General features: G+C 53.2%; 1 long non-coding RNA gene across 1 annotated transcript in view; it reads left to right on the top strand.

The window, feature by feature from the left end:
• The window catches only part of LOC311204677, a 308,506-nt gene extending 300,690 nt beyond the window's left edge, over positions 1-7,816 (top strand). Inside the window, exon 3 of the long non-coding RNA XR_014618088.1 lies at positions 7,553-7,816. This is a non-coding gene — a long non-coding RNA (uncharacterized lncRNA). The remainder of the gene's footprint in view (positions 1-7,552) is intronic.
• Positions 7,817-18,261: the final 10,445 nt, after the last annotated feature.

Here is an 18,261-nt window from a genome sequence, read left to right as displayed (position 1 = left end):
TTGTTATGACTCTGGCTGTGACTCCATTGGTACAACATACAACAACATACATCAATAATAGCAATAATGAATGTACAGTAATGGGTTATTTAGCAATTATAATAATACAATTTCTACCTTATTAATTATATTGGCTATTCTCACCTAAAATCAAATCCCTTTGAGGTACACATCGAACTTCTCCATCCTTCTGCATTACCCACCAAGTACAGACAGGTCCTTGAGCAAAAACAATCCCTGACATGGGTTTACCTTTGCCTGAAGCAGGGATGACCCAAACTGTCTTACCTAATATACTCTTCATATGCACCACTGGGACTCTGTCTCCTTCTACAGTGCGTGGAAATTTTGACTGGGCAGGACCAGCTCGATTGGTGGATCCCCTAGAGTTAAATAACCACGTGGCTTTAGCTAAATGTGTATCCCAATGTTTGAATGTTCCACCACCCATCGCTTTCAGGGTAGTCTTTAAGAGCCCATTATATCGTTCAATTTTCCCAGAGGCTGGTGCATGATAAGGAATGTGGTACACCCACTCAATGCCATGCTCTTTGGCCCAGGTGTCTATGACAGCGTTTCGGAAATGAGTCCCGTTGTCTGACTCGATTCTTTCTGGGGTGCTGTGTCGCCATAGGACCTGCCTTTCAAGGCCCAGGATTGTATTCCGGGCAGTGGCATGGGGTACAGGATATGTTTCTAGCCAGCCGGTGGTCGCCTGCACCATTGTAAGCACGTAACGTTTGCCATGGCGGGTTCGTGGGAGGGTGATGTAATCAATCTGCCAGGCCTCTCCATATTTATATTTCATCCACCATCCTCCATACCAAAGGGGCTTCAACCGCTTCGCTTGCCTGATTGCGGCACACGTCTCACACTCATGGATAACTTGTGCAATAGCATCCATGGTTAAGTCCACCCCTCGATCTCGAGCCCATCCATATGTTGCATCTCTCCCTTGATGCCTGCTGAGTAATCAGTGCAACCCACTTGCTCCAGGTAGCATCAGTGGCATGGTGTGTAGAAGGGACCTTCCCTTTGAACATCCAGCCCAGCACCGGTAGTCGGGGTGCCAGGAGGAGCTGGGCTTCAGTTCCAGTCACTTCTGAAGCGGCTCGAACCCCTTCATAGGCGGCCAGTATTTCCTTTTCTCTTGGAGTGTAATTGGCCTCAGATCCTTTGTAGGCCCAACTCCAAAACCCCAGCGGTCGACCTCGACTCTCCCCTTGTGCTTTCTGCCAGAGACTCCAGGTAGGGCCATTCTTCCCAACTGCCGTGTAAAGCACATTTTTAACATCTGTCCCTGTCCGGACAGGCCCAAGGGCCACAGCATGGACTATCTCGCGTTTGATCTGCTCAAAGGCTTGTTGCTGCTCAGGGCCCCATTGGAAATCATTCTTCTTCCGAGTTACGTGGTAGAGTGGGCTCACAATGAGACTGTAGTTTGGGACATGCATTTGCCAAAAACCTATAACACCTAAGAAAGCTTGTGTTTCCTTTTTGTTGCTTGGTGGAGACATAGCTGCTATTTTATTGATAATGTCCATTGGGATCTGACGATGCCCATCCTGCCATTTTATTCCTAAAAACTGGATTTCTTGCGTAGGCCCCTTGACTTTACTTTGTTTTATAGCAAGACCAGCTTCTAAAAGGATTTGAATTATCCTTTTTCCTTTCTCAAATACTTCCTCTGCTGTATTGCCCCATACAATGATGTCATCAATATATTGCAGGTGCTCTGGGGCTTCACCCTTTTCCAGTGTAGTCTGGATTAGTCCATGGCAGATGGTGGGGCTGTGTTTCCACCCCTGGGGCAGATGATTCCATGTATATTGGATGCCTCTCCAAGTGAAAGCAAACTGTGGCCTGCACTCTGGTGCCAGTGGTATTGAGAAGAAAGCATTTGCAATGTCAGTTGTGGTGTTCCACTTGGCTGCCTTTGATTACAGTTCATACTGCAGTTCCAGCATGTCCAGTACAGCAGCACTCATACCTGGAGTGACTTCATTTAGGCCACGATAATCCACTGTCAGCCTCCACTCTCCATCAGACTTCCGCACTGGCCATATGGGACTGTTAAAGGGTGAGCGGGTTCGGCTGATCACTCCTTGACTCTCCAGTTGATGAATCAGCTTATGGATGGGGATCAGGGAATCTCAGTTAGTATGGTATTGTCTCCTGTGCACCGTCATCGTAGCAATTGGCACTTGCTGTTCTTCGACCTTCAACAACCCCACAACAGAAGGATCCTCCGAGAGTCCAGGCAAGGCACGCAATTGTTCAATGTCTTCTGTCTCCAAAGCAGCTATTCCAAAAGCCCACCGGTACCCTTTTGGGTCTTTGAAATACCCTCTATAGAGATAATCTATACTGAAAATGCATGGAGCTTCTGGGCCAGTCACAATGAAGTGTTTCTCCCAGTCCTTCCCAGTTAGGCTCACTTCAGCCTCTAACACAGTCAATTGTTGGGATCCCCTGTCACTCTGGAAATACAAACAGGTTCTGCCCCTACATGATTCGATGGCATTAGCATACACTGGGCAGCAGTATCCACCAGAGCCTTGTTCTCTTGTGGGTCTGAGAGCCAGGCCATCGGATTCGCACAGTCCAATAAACACTGTTATCCCTCTCCTCCACCGGGATGGAGGCAGGGTCCCTCTATTGTTGCTGATTGTATTTGCAGCATTCTTCCTGGCAGAATCTCATTGTGCAATTGTTTTACCCCGCAGCTCATTTACTTGTGTCTCACGATCTGCACCTAGATAGACTGCTTTGGCAGAGGTTAAACCCCCTTGCGTTCAAACCGACCTCAGATTGCTCTGGGTGGCCTGGGGCAGCTGGGCTTAACCCCTGAGTGATGTCCAATTAGGTGCTTTATCGTGAGGAGGTCTTCACAATTCTCGGGAACAGAATTAAGACTCAAAATGGAGTCAAGGTTTAAGTTACTTTACTTAGCCTGCAACAAGTGTGCAGGAGAAGGGGGGGAATAGGGAAGAGAAAGAGAAAAGAGTGAGAAAGAGAGTGAGAGAGAGAGATTGCAATATCTACCACCACAGAGCTGAGATGTCCCATCAGTCCGAATTGACTTCACGTCAGACAGGGGTGGGGTTTCATTAGTTGCTACTTGTCATGGTTCAGCACTGGGTGCATGGGGCATTGCTCCACTGCAGACATGCACACTAATGTGGCAGTTCTTCTTGGTTATATACAGTTCAATGTTACTTATTCATTAGGTTACCTCATACGCCTGTACATATTCATAACCTGTCCCGCTTTGTATTAAAATGAGTTCCAAGAAGTGATTTCCATCAACTCCTCCCAATTGCGCCCGCGCACTGCTGTTTGGTGGTGGTCGTTGAGGGTCATGGGGATGAAGTCGGATGGCTCCTCCGAAGGCAAGTAACCTTCTGTTTTGCGCAGACTCAGACAAAAACTGAACCCTTGACTCTGATCCAAACTACAAGTTTGGTTTCAGCAGGTTTTGTGTACCTTCAAGGACAAGGGGGAGCTTGAACTAGTTACAATGAAATGCTTTGCCTGCATTTGTGACCAATTCGAGACAAGCAAGGAATTCATCGAACAGATCAGGAGGAGGGGGGTACAGGAAATTGTCAAAGAAGTAATTTTATTTCCACAGAGCACATAGTCCTTGGATGTGTAATTTACTTAAAATACAGTGTTAGACTGAAACTTACGTCCTAATTGATGTTTCTTTGCCACGACGGAGAGAGACGGGACACAGCTTGATGCAAGCAAGAGTCGATTTATTGTTAAGAACCATTCCTTTTTATATGCTCTGCAGACGGCTGCTTACTTTCAAACATAGGGTGTTCCTGGGCTACATCTGATTGGTCAACGTTTTGCTGTCACAGCAGCATCTCTATCTAATCATGGTAATAGAACCTCTAAAACCTCATAGGATAGCAGATATACCTTAACAATAGAGGACACTTTTTACTAGAGCCTGCCCAATCAGGGGGCCGGCAACGATGCTGCCACCTTGTTTAGTTTCCCCGAGGATCATGGACTAAAGGCTCCATCCCTTTATCTGTTAACTTGGCAGTGCTTGAGGCTTTGTTTCTCAAACTGCATGCCACAAGGTAAAGGGATTGTGAAGTAAGGGGATTGTGAGGCAAGGGGATTGTGAGGTAAATGGATTGTGAGGTATAGGGATTATGAGGTAAAGGTGTTGTGTGGTGAGGGGATTGTGAGGTGAGGGGATTGTGAGGTGAGGGGATTGTGAGGTGAGGGGATTGTGAGGTAAGGGGGTCGTGAAGAAAGGGGATTATGAGGTAAGGGGATTGTGACATAAGGGGATTGTGAGGTAAGGGGATTGTGAATTAAGGGGATTATGAATTCATAGAATTGATTGATAGATAGATTGTGATGTAATGGGATTGTGAGGTAAGGGGATTTTGAGGTAAGGGGATTGTGAGTTATATTGATTGTGAGGTAAACGGATATTGAATTAAGGGGATTGTAATGTAAGGGAATTCTGAGGTAAGGGGATTGTGAGCTAAGAGGATTCTGAGGTATTATGATTCTGAGTTAAGTGGATTATGTAGTCACATATTTGATTGACAGATTGTGAGGTAAGGGGATTGTGAGGTAAAGGCTTTGTGAGGTAAGGGAATTGTGAGGTAAAGGGATTGTGTAGTAAAGGGTTTGTGAGGTAAGGGTATTTTCAGTCAAGGGGATTGTGATGTAAGGGGATTGTGAGGTAAGGGGATTGTTAGGTAAAATGATTGTGATGTAAGGGGATTGTGATGTGAGTGGATTGTGAGGTAAGGGAATATTGAGGTAAAGGGGACTGTGAGTAAAGGGGCTTGTGAGGTAAATGGATTGTGAGTTGAGGTAATTGGATCGTGAGGTAAAGGGATTGTGAAGCAAGGGGATTGTGAAGTAAAGGGATTGTGAGGTAAGGGTATTGTGATGTCAGGAGATTGTGACGTAAGGTGATTGTGATGGAATGGGATTGTTAGGTAAAGGGATTGAGATGTATAGGGATTCTGAGGTAAGGGGATTGTGAGTTAAGGGGCTTGTGAGGTAAGCGGACTGTGAGTTAAGGGGATTGTGTGGTAAAGGGATTGTGAGGTAAGGTGATTTTGAGGTAAAGGGTTTGTGAGGTAAGGGGATTGTGAGGTAAAGGGTTTGTGAGGTAAAGGGATTGTGAGCAAAGGTGATTGTGAGTCAAGGGGATTGTGTGGTAATGGGATTGTGAGTTAAGGGGATTGTGAGGTAAAAGGCTTGTGAGGCAAGGGGGTTGTAAGGTAAAGGTATTGTGAGGTAAGGGGATTTTGTGGGATGATGATTATGAGTTAAGGGGATTATGAAGTCACAGAATTGGTTGACAGATTGTGTGGTAAGGGGATTTTGAGGTAAAGGGTTTGTGAGGTAAGGGAATTGTGAGGTATGGATATTCTGAGGTAATGGGATTGCGTGGTAAGTGGATTGTAAGGTAAAAGGATTGTCAGGTGAAGGGATTGTGAGGTAAAGGGATTGTGACGTAAGGGGATTGTAAGGTAAAGGGTTTGTGAGTTAAAGGGATTGTGAGGTAAGGGGTTTGTGATGTGAGTGGATTGTGAGGTAAAGGGGACTGTGAGTAAAGGGGATTGTGAGGTAAATGGATTGTGAGGTAAGGGCTTTGTGAGGTAAGAGGATCGTGAGGGAAAGGGATTGTGAGGCATGGGGATTGTGAGGTAAGGGGATTCTGAGGAAACGGGATTGTGAGGTAAGGGGTTTGTGAGGTAAAGGGATTGTGAGGCAAGGGGATTGTGAGGCAAGGGATTGTGAGGTAAAAGGATTGTGAGGTGTGGCCTTTATTTTTAGAAACAAAGCCTCAAGCACTTCCAGGTTAACAGATAACGGGATGGAGCCTTTAGTCCATGATCCTCGGGGAAACTAAACAAGGTGGCAGCATCGTTACCGGCCCCCTGATAGGGCAGGCTCCAGGGAAAAGTGTCCTCTATTGTTTCGGTATATCTGCTGTCTGACGAGGTTTTAGAAGTTCTATTGGCATGATAAGATAGAGATGCTGCTGGGACAGCAAAACGTTGACCAATCAGATGTAGCCCAGGAACACCCTATGTTTGCAAGAAAGCAGCCGTCTGCAGAGCATATAAAAAGGAATGGTTCTTTGCAATAAATCGACTCTTGCTTGCATCAAGCTGTGTCCCGTCTCTCTCTGTCGGGGCAGAGAAAAGGAGAGGACAGGAGGTCGGGACAGGTTCGGGAAGAGAAAAAGTCCCAACAACAACAGAAGAAAAAGCAGGAAGCAGCAGGGGGGACGGACGACATGGAAACAACCCCCAACAACCACCACCACCAAAGAAGGAAAGAGCGTGCAGAAGGGTTTGGAAGTGGGGGTGAAGAAAGGAAAATAAAAGAGGAGAAAGGGGGGAGGAAGCAAAGGAACCCCCTGCCAAAAGAGTAACTAGAGAGCACGATCAAGTTTCGTGCAGGGGTAGGGGGCTTATGGGTGGCGGGGAGAAGTAGGGAAAAAAACACTTAAGAGAAATGAAAAGGAATGAGTGGAATAGAGGGATTCTGGGCTGCGGGGGAGAAGCTGGAAGCAGTTTGAACACCTCAGTGCTGGGGGGAATTTGGTTGCCCCTCGAGCAGTCTGCGCGAGGATGTTGAGAGACCCCAGAGTTCCCCGACAGCTCCAGTGATCAGCTCAAGGGGCTCCCAAAAAGCCACAGGGATGGGATTTTTGGGATCCTGGTGAGGGACACCAGTACATGGTGACATTTCTGGGCCATCTGAGCAGCCCCTGCACTTTTTAAAGGCTGGAGTGACAAGGGCTTTGGTCTGATCTTCAGGCACCTCGCCTGTTGACCAGGACCCTTCTTTCCCCTCACAGCCCCCAAGAGCTGCTGGTGGGGGCTGAGGGCACCCCAAAGCCCCTTCCCTGCCCGGGAGGGGCTGGGAGGTGGTTGGGGTGGGGCAGAGCACATGAGGCCCCTACGTCACTTCCTGGAGACTCCAGAGAGTCCTTAGCAACCAACCATCCCCAGGGACCATGGTGCTGCCACAAGGGCAGTTCCACTGTCCGGCCTAGGTGCCCCCCGGCCCCTGCAGACTTCTGTCCTTCCCCACAGCGTCTACCCCCAGGGAAGGACCCAGCCCGAGCCTTCAGCCCAGGGACACTGCGCTCCTGGGGGCTGAAGCAGAGCTGCCCACCGCCCAGCGCTCCTGTCTCTCTCTCAGGCTCAGCCAACCTGTGCCCACCGCCTGCCCAGCAGCAGCAGCCCTTCCCTGCAGCCCAGGCACCCTTAGTGGGGGGCACCCCAGGGCCCCCAGCCACCACTGGCAGCTACAGCAGCCCTCTCTGCTCTGGCATATATACACATATACACACACAGCTGGAGAGTATTGGAAGGTATATGCCAGGCACTGTGTGCACTGTACACATCACCTTGTCTGTGTTGTGGGGCTTTATTTTATTTCCCATTGGGTGTAGCCTTGCCCTGTCTGTATGTTACGGGGTGGGACTGCACTGTAAGTCCCGTGCTGTCCTCTTGCTCTCTGCAGTGCACTTTGTGTTGTATTCCAGGCGCTGCACTGCACTGGATGGTGTTGCACTGTACACTGTACAGCACGGGTACGTCCGGAAGCGCACTGTGCACTGCACGCTGGGTGCTCTCCTGAACGCTGCAGGGCTGCCTGTCACACAGCTTGTGCCTTTTTGATCCGAATGTTGGAAAGAGCAGGTTGGAATCCAAACAGAAAGGCTAAAACAGCACGGGGCTGGAAGAAATAAGAAAGGCAGGTGGTAGAGACAGACAAAGAAGAGGTTGAAAAGGAGGAAGAAGAGGACGGGGAGAAACAATATTCCAGAAATGAATACAGAGAATGACATGTGGAGGCGTAGGAGGTGGTGGTGGAGGAAGATGCAGAGGAGGATGACAGATACTGAACAATATGAGAAAGAAAAGTTTAGGAAGAATAAAGGCAAGTGGAGGCTAAATATGAGGAGGAGGATGAGAATCCAAGCAGCAGGTGAGAAAGAGGAAGAAGAAGATGAGGTAAAAGAAGATTCCAGAAATGAATACAGAGAAGACTATGAGGAGGAGGTGGAGGAAGAGGTAAGTGGAGGAGGAGGAGGATGAAACAGAGGAAGAAGAGGTTGAGAAAGAGGAAGAAGACAACAAGGAGAAAGAAGAATCCAAGAATGAATACAGGGAGGAACATGAAGAAGAGAAGGAGGATGAGGAGGAAGTTGTGGAGGATGGACAATATACAGTATGAGGAAGAATACTAAGGAAGAAAATAGGTAGAGGAGAACGAGGAAGAGAAAAGTATGAGGAGGAGGAGGAGCAAAGACAACGAACAGTATGAGGAGGAATACTAATGGAGAATACAGGTAAGTGGAAGACGAAGACGAGGAGGAGGATGAGATGGAGGAAGAAGACAAAGAGGAGAAAGAAGAGTCTAAGAATTAATATGACGAGGAGAAGGAGGTGGAGGAATAGGCAGATTTGGAGGAAGACAGACAATGAAGAATAAGAGGAGGAATACTAATAAGAAACTAAATGTAAGAGGTGAAAAACTACGAGGATGAGAATGAGACAGAGGATGAAGAGGTTGAAAAGGAGGAATAACAGGATGAGGAGAAAGAAGATTCCAGAAAGGAATACAAAGAATATTATGAAGAGGAGGATGAGTTGGAGGAGCACAGAGAATGAACAGTATGAGGAGGAATAATAAGGACGACTGGCAGTAAGTGGAGGATGAGGAGGAGGATGAGATGGAGGAAGAAGAGAAAGAGGAGGAAGAAGAATTTAAGAAGGAATATGAGCAGGAGAAGGAGGTGGAGGCGGAAGAGGATGAAGACAGAAAATGAACACTGTGAGGAGGAATACCGAGGAGGAGGAGGAATACCGAGGAGGAGGAGGAGGAATACCGAGGAGGAGGAGGAATACCGAGGAGGAGGAGGAGGAGGAGGAGGAGGAGGAGGAGGAATACCGAGGAGGAGGAGGAGGAGGAGGAGGAGGAGGAGGAGGAGGAATACCGAGGAGGAGGAATACCGAGGAGGAGGAGGAATACCGAGGAGGAGGAGGAGGAGGAATACCGAGGAGGAGGAGGAATACCGAGGAGGAGGAGGAGGAATACCGAGGAGGAGGAGGAGGAGGAATACCGAGGAGGAGGAGGAGGAGGAGGAGGAGGAGGAGGAGGAGGAGGAGGAATACCGAGGAGGAGGAGGAGGAGGAGGAGGAGGAGGAGGAGGAGGAGGAATACCGAGGAGGAGGAGGAATACCGAGGAGGAGGAGGAGGAGGAGGAGGAGAATACCGAGGAGGAGGAGGAATACCGAAGAGGAGGAGGAGGAGGAGGAGGAATACCGAGGAGGAGGAGGAGGAGGAGGAATACCGAGGAGGAGGAGGAATACCGAGGAGGAGGAGGAGGAGGAGGAGGAATACCGAGGAGGAGGAGGAATACCGAGGAGGAGGAGGAATACCGAGGAGGAATACCGAGGAGGAGGAGGAATACCGAGGAGGAGGAGGAGGAATACCGAGGAGGAATACCGAGAAGGAGGAGGAATACCGAGGAGAGGGAGGAGGAATACCGAGGAGGAATACCGAGGAGGAGGAGGAGGAGGAATACCGAGGAGGAGAAATACCGAGGAGGAGGAGGAGGAGGAATACCGAGCAGGAGGAATACCGAGGAGGAGGAGGAGGAGGAGGAGGAATACCGAGGAGGAGGAGGAATACCGAGGAGGAGGAGGAGGAGGAAGAGGAGGAATACCGAGGAGGAGGAGGAATACCGAGGAGGAGGAGGAGGAATACCGAGGAGGAGGAGGAATACCGAGGAGGAATACCGAGGAGGAGGAGGAATACCGAGGAGGAGGAGGAATACCGAGGAGGAGGAGGAGGAGGAGGAGGAATACCGAGGAGGAGGAGGAATACCGAGGAGGAGGAGGAGGAGGAATACCGAGGAGGAGGAGGAATACCGAGGAGGAGGAGGAGGAGGAGGAGGAATACCGAGGAGGAGGAGAGAATACCGAGGAGGAGGAGGAGGAGGAGGAGGAATACCGAGGAGGAGGAGGAATACCGAGGAGGAGGAGGAGGAGGAGGAGGAGGAATACCGAGGAGGAGGAGGAGGAGGAGGAGGAGGAATACCGAGGAGGAGGAGGAATACCGAGGAGGAGGAGGAGGAGGAGGAGGAATACCGAGGAGGAGGAGGAATACCGAGGAGGAGGAGGAATACCGAGGAGGAATACCGAGGAGGAGGAGGAATACCGAGGAGGAGGAGGAGGAATACCGAGGAGGAATACCGAGGAGGAGGAGGAATACCGAGGAGGAGGAGGAGGAATACAAAGGAGGAATAACGAGGAGGAGGAGGAGGAGGAATACCGAGGAGGAGGAATACCGAGGAGGAGGAGGAGGAGGAATACCGAGCAGGAGGAATACCGAGGAGGAGGAGGAGGAGGAGGAGGAATACCGAGGAGGAGGAGGAATACCGAGGAGGAGGAGGAGGAGGAAGAGGAGGAATACTGAGGAGGAGGAGGAATACCGAGGAGGAGGAGGAGGAATACCGAGGAGGAGGAGGAATACCGAGGAGGAATACCGAGGAGGAGGAGGAATACCGAGGAGGAGGAGGAATACCGAGGAGGAGGAGGAGGAGGAGGAGGAATACCGAGGAGGAGGAGGAATACCGAGGAGGAGGAGGAGGAGGAGGAGGAATACCGAGGAGGAGGAGGAATACCGAGGAGGAGGAGGAGGAGGAGGAGGAATACCGAGGAGGAGGAGGAATACCGAGGAGGAGGAGGAGGAGGAGGAGGAATACCGAGGAGGAGGAGGAATACCGAGGAGGAGGAGGAGGAGGAGGAGGAATACCGAGGAGGAGGAGGAATACCGAGGAGGAGGAGGAGGAGGAGGAGGAGGAATACCGAGGAGGAGGAGGAGGAGGAGGAATACCGAGGAGGAGGAGGAATACCGAGGAGGAGGAGGAGGAGGAGGAGGAATACCGAGGAGGAGGAGGAATACCGAGGAGGAATACGGAGGAGGAGGAGGAATAACGAGGAGGAGGAGGAGGAATACCGAGGAGGAATACCGAGGAGGAGGAGGAATACCGAGGAGGAGGAGGAGGAATACCGAGGAGGAATACCGAGGAGGAGGAGGAGGAGGAATACCGAGGAGGAGGAATACCGAGGAGGAGGAGGAGGAGGAATACCGAGCAGGAGGAATACCGAGGAGGAGGAGGAGGAGGAGGAGGAGGAATACCGAGGAGGAGGAGGAATACCGAGGAGGAGGAGGAGGAGGAAGAGGAGGAATACCGAGGAGGAGGAGGAATACCGAGGAGGAGGAGGAGGAATACCGAGGAGGAGGAGGAATACCGAGGAGGAATACCGAGGAGGAGGAGGAATACCGAGGAGGAGGAGGAATACCGAGGAGGAGGAGGAGGAGGAGGAGGAATACCGAGTAGGAGGAGGAATACCGAGGAGGAGGAGGAGGAGGAGGAGGAGGAATACCGAGGAGGAGGAGGAATACCGAGGAGGAGGAGGAGGAGGAGGAGGAATACCGAGGAGGAGGAGGAATACCGAGGAGGAGGAGGAGGAGGAGGAATACCGAGGAGAGGAGGAGGAGGAGGAGGAGGAGGAATACCGAGGAGGAGGAGGAATACCGAGGAGGAGGAGGAGGAGGAGGAGGAGGAATACCGAGGAGGAGGAGGAATACCGAGGAGGAATACCGAGGAGGAGGAGGAATACCGAGGAGGAGGAGGAATACCGAGGAGGAATACCGAGGAGAAGGAGGAATACCGAGGAGGAGGAGGAGGAATACCGAGGAGGAATACCGAGGAGGAGGAGGAATACCGAGGAGGAGGAGGAGGAATACCGAGGAGGAATACCGAGGAGGAGGAGGAGGAGGAATACCGAGGAGGAGGAATACCGAGGAGGAGGAGGAGGAGGAATACCGAGCAGGAGGAATACCGAGGAGGAGGAGGAGGAGGAGGAGGAATACCGAGGAGGAGGAGGAATACCGAGGAGGAGGAGGAGGAGGAGGAATACCGAGGAGGAGGAATACCGATAAGGAGGAGGAATACCGTGGAGGAGGAGGAGGAGGAGGAGGAGGAAGAGGAGGAATACCGAGGAGGAGGAGGAGGAGAAGGAGGAGGAGGAATACCGAGGAGGAGGAGGAATACCGAGGAGGAGGAGGAATACCAAGGACGAATACCGAGGAGGAGGAGGAATACCGAGGAGGAGGAGGAATACCGAGGAGGAATACCGAGGAGGAGGAGGAATACCGAGGAGGAGGAGGAATACCGAGGAGGAATACCGAGGGAGGAGGAGGAATACCGAGGAGGAGGAGGAGGAATACCGAGGAGGAATACCGAGGAGGAGGAGGAATACCGAGGAGGAGGAGGAGGAATACCGAGGAGGAATACCGAGGAGGAGGAGGAGAAGGAATACCGAGGAGGAGGAATACCGAGGAGGAGGAGGAGGAGCAATACCGAGCAGGAGGAATACCGAGGAGGAGGAGGAGGAGGAGGAGGAATACCGAGGAGGAGGAGGAATACCGAGGAGGAGGAGGAGGAGGAGGAGGAATACCGAGGAGGAGGAGGAATACCGAGGAGGAGGAGGAGGAGGAATACCGAGGAGGAGGAATACCGATAAGGAGGAGGAATACCGAGGAGGAGGAGGAGGAGGAGGAGGAGGAGGAATACTGAGGAGGAGGAGGAGGAGGAGGAGGAGGAGGAATACCGAGGAGGAGGAGGAGGAGAAGGAGGAGGAGGAATACCGAGGAGGAGAAGGAATACCGAGGAGGAGGAGGAATACCAAGGAGGAATACCGAGGAGGAGGAGGAATACCGAGGAGGAGGAGGAATACCGAGGAGGAATACCGAGGAGGAGGAGGAATACCGAGGAGGAGGAGGAATACCGAGGAGGAATACCGAGGAGGAGGAGGAATACCGAGGAGGAATACCGAGGAGGAGGAGGAATACAGAGGAGGAGGAGGAGGAATACCGAGGAGGAATACCGAGGAGGAGGAGGAGGAGGAATACCGAGGAGGAGGAATACCGAGGAGGAGGAGGAGGAGGAATACCGAGCAGGAGGAATACCGAGGAGGAGGAGGAGGAGGAGGAGGAATACCGAGGAGGAGGAGGAATACCGAGGAGGAGGAGGAGGAGGAAGAGGAGGAGGAGGAATACCGAGGAGGAATACCGAGGAGGAGGAGGAATACCGAGGAAGAGGAGGAATACCGAGGAGGAGGAGGAGGAGGAGGAGGAATACCGAGGAGGAGGAGGAATACCGAGGAGGAGGAGGAGGAGGAATACCGAGGAGGAGGAGGAATACCGAGGAGGAGGAGGAGGAGGAGGAGGAGGAATACCGAGGAGGAGGAGGAATACCGAGGAGGAGGAGGAGGAGGAGGAGGAGGAGGAATACCGAGGAGGAGGAGGAATACCGAGGAGGAGGAGGAGGAGGAGGAGGAATACCGAGGAGGAGGAGGAATACCGAGGAGGAGGAGGAGGAGGAGGAGGAGGAGGAGGAGGAGGAGGAGGAGGAATACCGAGGAGGAGGAGGAATACCGAGGAGGAGGAGGAATACCGAGGAGGAATACCGAGGAGGAGAAGGAATACCGAGGAGGAGGAGGAATACCGAGGAGGAATACCGAGGAGGAGGAGGAATACCGAGGAGGAGGAGGAGGAATACCGAGGAGGAATACCGAGGAGGAGGAGGAATACCGAGGAGGAGGAGGAGGAATACCGAGGAGGAATACTGAGGAGGAGGAGGAGGAGGAATACCGAGGAGGAGGAATACCGAGGAGGAGGAGGAGGAGGAATACCGAGCAGGAGGAATACCGAGGAGGAGGAGGAGGAGGAGGAGGAATACCGAGGAGGAGGAGGAATACCGAGGAGGAGGAGGAGGAGGAGGAGGAGGAATACCGAGGAGGAGGAGGAGGAGGAGGAGGAATACCGAGGAGGAGGAATACCGATAAGGAGGAGGAATACCGAGGAGGAGGAGGAGGAGGAGGAGGAATACCGAGGAGGAGGAGGAGGAGAAATTGGAGGAGGAATACCGAGGAGGAGGAGGAATACCGAGGAGGAGGAGGAGGAATACCGAGGATGAATACCGAGGAGGAGGAGGAGGAGGAATACCGAGGAGGAGGAATACCGAGGAGGAGGAGGAGGAATACCGAGCAGGAGGAATACCGAGGTGGAGGAGGAGGAGGAGGAGGAATACCGAGGAGGAGGAGGAATACCGAGGAGGAGGAGGAGGAGGAGGAGGAGGAATACCGAGGAGGAGGAGGAGGAGGAATACCGAGGAGGAGGAATACCGATAAGGAGGAGGAATACCGAGGAGGAGGAGGAGGAGGAGGAGGAGGAGGAGGAGGAATACCGAGGAGGAGGAGGAGGAGAAGGAGGAGGAGGAATACCGAGGAGGAGGAGGAATACCGAGGAGGAGGAGGAATACCGAGGAGGAATACCGAGGAGGAGGAGGAATACCGAGGAGGAGGAGGAATACCGAGGAGGAATACCGAGGAGGAGGAGGAATACCGAGGAGGAGGAGGAGGAATACCGAGGAGGAATACCGAGGAGGAGGAGGAATACCGAGGAGGAGGAGGAGGAATACCGAGGAGGAATACCGAGGAGGAGGAGGAGAAGGAATACCGAGGAGGAGGAATACCGAGGAGGAGGAGGAGGAGCAATACCGAGCAGGAGGAATACCGAGGAGGAGGCGGAGGAGGAGGAGGAATACCGAGGAGGAGGAGGAATACCGAGGAGGAGGAGGAGGAGGAGGAGGAATACCGAGGAGGAGGAGGAGGAGGAATACCGAGGAGGAGGAATACCGATAAGGAGGAGGAATACCGAGGAGGAGGAGGAGGAGGAGGAGGAGGAGGAGGAGGAGGAATACTGAGGAGGAGGAGGAGGAGGAGGAGGAATACTGAGGAGGAGGAGGAGGAGAAGGAGGAGGAGGAATACCGAGGAGGAGAAGGAATACCGAGGAGGAGGAGGAATACCAAGGAGGAATACCGAGGAGGAGGAGGAATACCGAGGAGGAGGAGGAATACCGAGGAGGAATACCGAGGAGGAGGAGGAATACCGAGGAGGAGGAGGAATACCGAGGAGGAATACCGAGGAGGAGGAGGAATACCGAGGAGGAGGAGGAGGAATACCGAGGAGGAATACCGAGGAGGAGGAGGAATACCGAGGTGGAGGAGGAATACCGAGGAGAAGGAGGAGGAATACCGAGGAGGAATACCGAGGAGGAGGAGGAGGAGGAATACCGAGGAGGAGGAATACCGAGGAGGAGGAGGAGGAGGAATACCGAGCAGGAGGAATACCGAGGAGGAGGAGGAGGAGGAGGAGGAGGAGGAATACCGAGGAGGAGGAGGAATACCGAGGAGGAGGAGGAGGAGGAAGAGGAGGAATACCGAGGAGGAGGAGGAATACCGAAAAGGAGGAGGAGGAATACCGAGGAGGAGGAGGAATACCGAGGAGGAATACCGAGGAGGAGGAGGAATACCGAGGAGGAGGAGGAATACCGAGGAGGAGGAGGAGGAGGAATACCGAGGAGGAGGAGGAATACCGAGGAGGAGGAGGAGGAGGAGGAGGAGGAATACCGAGGAGGAGGAGGAGGAGGAGGAGGAATACCGAGGAGGAGGAGGAATATCGAGGAGGAGGAGGAGGAGGAGGAGGAATATCGAGGAGGAGGAGGAATACCGAGGAGGAGGAGGAGGAGGAGGAGGAATACCGAGGAGGAGGAGGCGGAGGAGGAGGAGGAATACCGAGGAGGAGGAGGAATACCGAGGAGGAGGAGGAATACCGAGGAGGAATACCGAGGAGGAGGAGGAATACCGAGGAGGAGGAGGAATACCGAGGAGGAGGAGGAGGAGGAAGAGGAGGAATACCGAGGAGGAGGAGGAATACCGAGGAGGAGGAGGAGGAATACCGAGGAGGAGGAGGAATACCGAGGAGGAATACCGAGGAGGAGGAGGAATACCGAGGAGGAGGAGGAGGAGGAGGAGGAATACCGAGGAGGAGGAGGCATACCGAGGAGGAGGAGGAGGAGGAGGAGGAATACCGAGGAGGAGGAGGAATACCGAGGAGGAGGAGGAGGAGGAGGAGGAGGAATACCGAGGAGGAGGAGGAATACCGAGGAGGAGGAGGAGGAGGAGGAGGAATACCGAGGAGGAGGAGGAATACCGAGGAGGAGGAGGAGGAGGAGGAGGAATACCGAAGAGGAGGAGGAATACCGAGGAGGAGGAGGAGGAGGAGGAGGAATACCGAGGAGGAATACCGAGGAGGAGGAGGAATACCGAGGAGGAGGAGGAATACCGAGGAGGAATACCGAGGAGGAGGAGGAATACCGAGGAGGAGGAGGAGGAATACCGAGGAGGAATACCGAGGAGGAGGAGGAATACCGAGGAGGAGGAGGAGGAATACCGAGGAGGAATACCGAGGAGGAGGAGGAATACCGAGGAGGAGGAATACCGAGGAGGAGGAGGAGGAAGAATACCGAGCAGGAGGAATACCGAGGAGGAGGAGGAGGAGGAGGAGGAATACCGAGGAGGAGGAGGAATACCGAGGAGGAGGAGGAGGAGGAGGAGGAGGAATACCGAGGAGGAGGAGGAGGAGGAATACCGAGGAGGAGGAATACCGATAAGGAGGAGGAATACCGAGGAGGAGGAGGAGGAGGAGGAGGAGGAGGAATACCGAGGAGGAGGAGGAGGAGAAGGAGGAGGAGGAATACCGAGGAGGAGGAGGAATACCGAGGAGGAGGAGGAGGAATACCGAGGAGGAATACCGAGGAGGAGGAGGAGGAGGAATACCGAGCAGGAGGAATACCGAGGAGGAGGAGGAGGAGGAGGAGGAATACCGAGGAGGAGGAGGAATACCGAGGAGGAGGAGGAGGAGGAGGAGGAGGAATACCGAGGAGGAGGAGGAGGAGGAATACCGAGGAGGAGGAATACCGATAAGGAGGAGGAATACCGAGGAGGAGGAGGAGGAGGAGGAGGAGGAGGAATACCGAGGAGGAGGAGGAGGAGAAGGAGGAGGAGGAATACCGAGGAGGAGGAGGAATACCGAGGAGGAGGAGGAATACCAAGGAGGAATACCGAGGAGGAGGAGGGATACCGAGGAGGAGGAGGAATACCAAGGAGGAATACCGAGGAGGAGGAGGAATACCGAGGAGGAGGAGGAGGAATACCGAGGAGGAATACCGAGGAGGAGGAGGAATACCGAGGAGGTGGAGGAGGAATACCGAGGAGGAAGACCGAGGAGGAGGAGGAGAAGGAATACCGAGGAGGAGGAATACCGAGGAGGAGGAGGAGGAGCAATACCGAGCAGGAGGAATACCGAGGAGGAGGAGGAGGAGGAGGAGGAATACCGAGGGGGAGGAGGAATACCGAGGAGGAGGAGGAGGAGGAGGAGGAATACCGAGGAGGAGGAGGAATACCGAGGAGGAGGAGGAGGAGGAATACCGAGGAGGAGGAATACCGATAAGGAGGAGGAATACCGAGGAGGAGGAGGAGGAGGAGGAGGAGGAGGAGGAGGAATACTGAGGAGGAGGAGGAGGAGGAGGAGGAATACCGAGGAGGAGGAGGAGGAGAAGGAGGAGGAGGAATACCGAGGAGGAGAAGGAATACCGAGGAGGAGGAGGAATACCGAGGAGGAATACCGAGGAGGAGGAGGAATACCGAGGAGGAGGAGGAATACCGAGGAGGAATACCGAGGAGGAGGAGGAATACCGAGGAGGAGGAGGAATACCGAGGAGGAACACCGAGGAGGAGGAGGAATACCAAGGAGGAGGAGGAGGAATACCGAGGAGGAATACCGAGGAGGAGGAGGAATACCGAGGTGGAGGAGGAATACCGAGGAGGAATACCGAGGAGGAGAAGGAATACCGAGGAGGAGGAGGAATACCGAGGAGGAATACCGAGGAGGAGGAGGAATACCGAGGAGGAGGAGGAGGAATACCGAGGAGGAATACCGAGGAGGAGGAGGAATACCGAGGTGGAGGAGGAATACCGAGGAGGAATACCGAGGAGGAGGAGGAATACCGAGGAGGAAGAGGAGGAATACCGAGGAGGAATACCGAGGAGGAGGAGGAATACCGAGGAGGAGGAGGAGGAATACCGAGGAGGAATACCGAGGAGGAGGAGGAGGAGGAATACCGAGGAGGAGGAATACCGAGGAGGAGGAGGAGGAGGAATACCGAGCAGGAGGAATACCGAGGAGGAGGAGGAGGAGGAGGAGGAATACCGAGGAGGAGGAGGAATACCGAGGAGGAGGAGGAGGAGGAAGAGGAGGAATACCGAGGAG

Source organism: Gallinula chloropus, assembly GCF_964237585.1.
Source record: "Gallinula chloropus genome assembly, contig: HAP1_SCAFFOLD_145, whole genome shotgun sequence".
Lineage (NCBI taxonomy): Eukaryota > Metazoa > Chordata > Aves > Gruiformes > Rallidae > Gallinula > Gallinula chloropus.
This window is presented reverse-complemented; position numbering and strand designations above follow the sequence as displayed.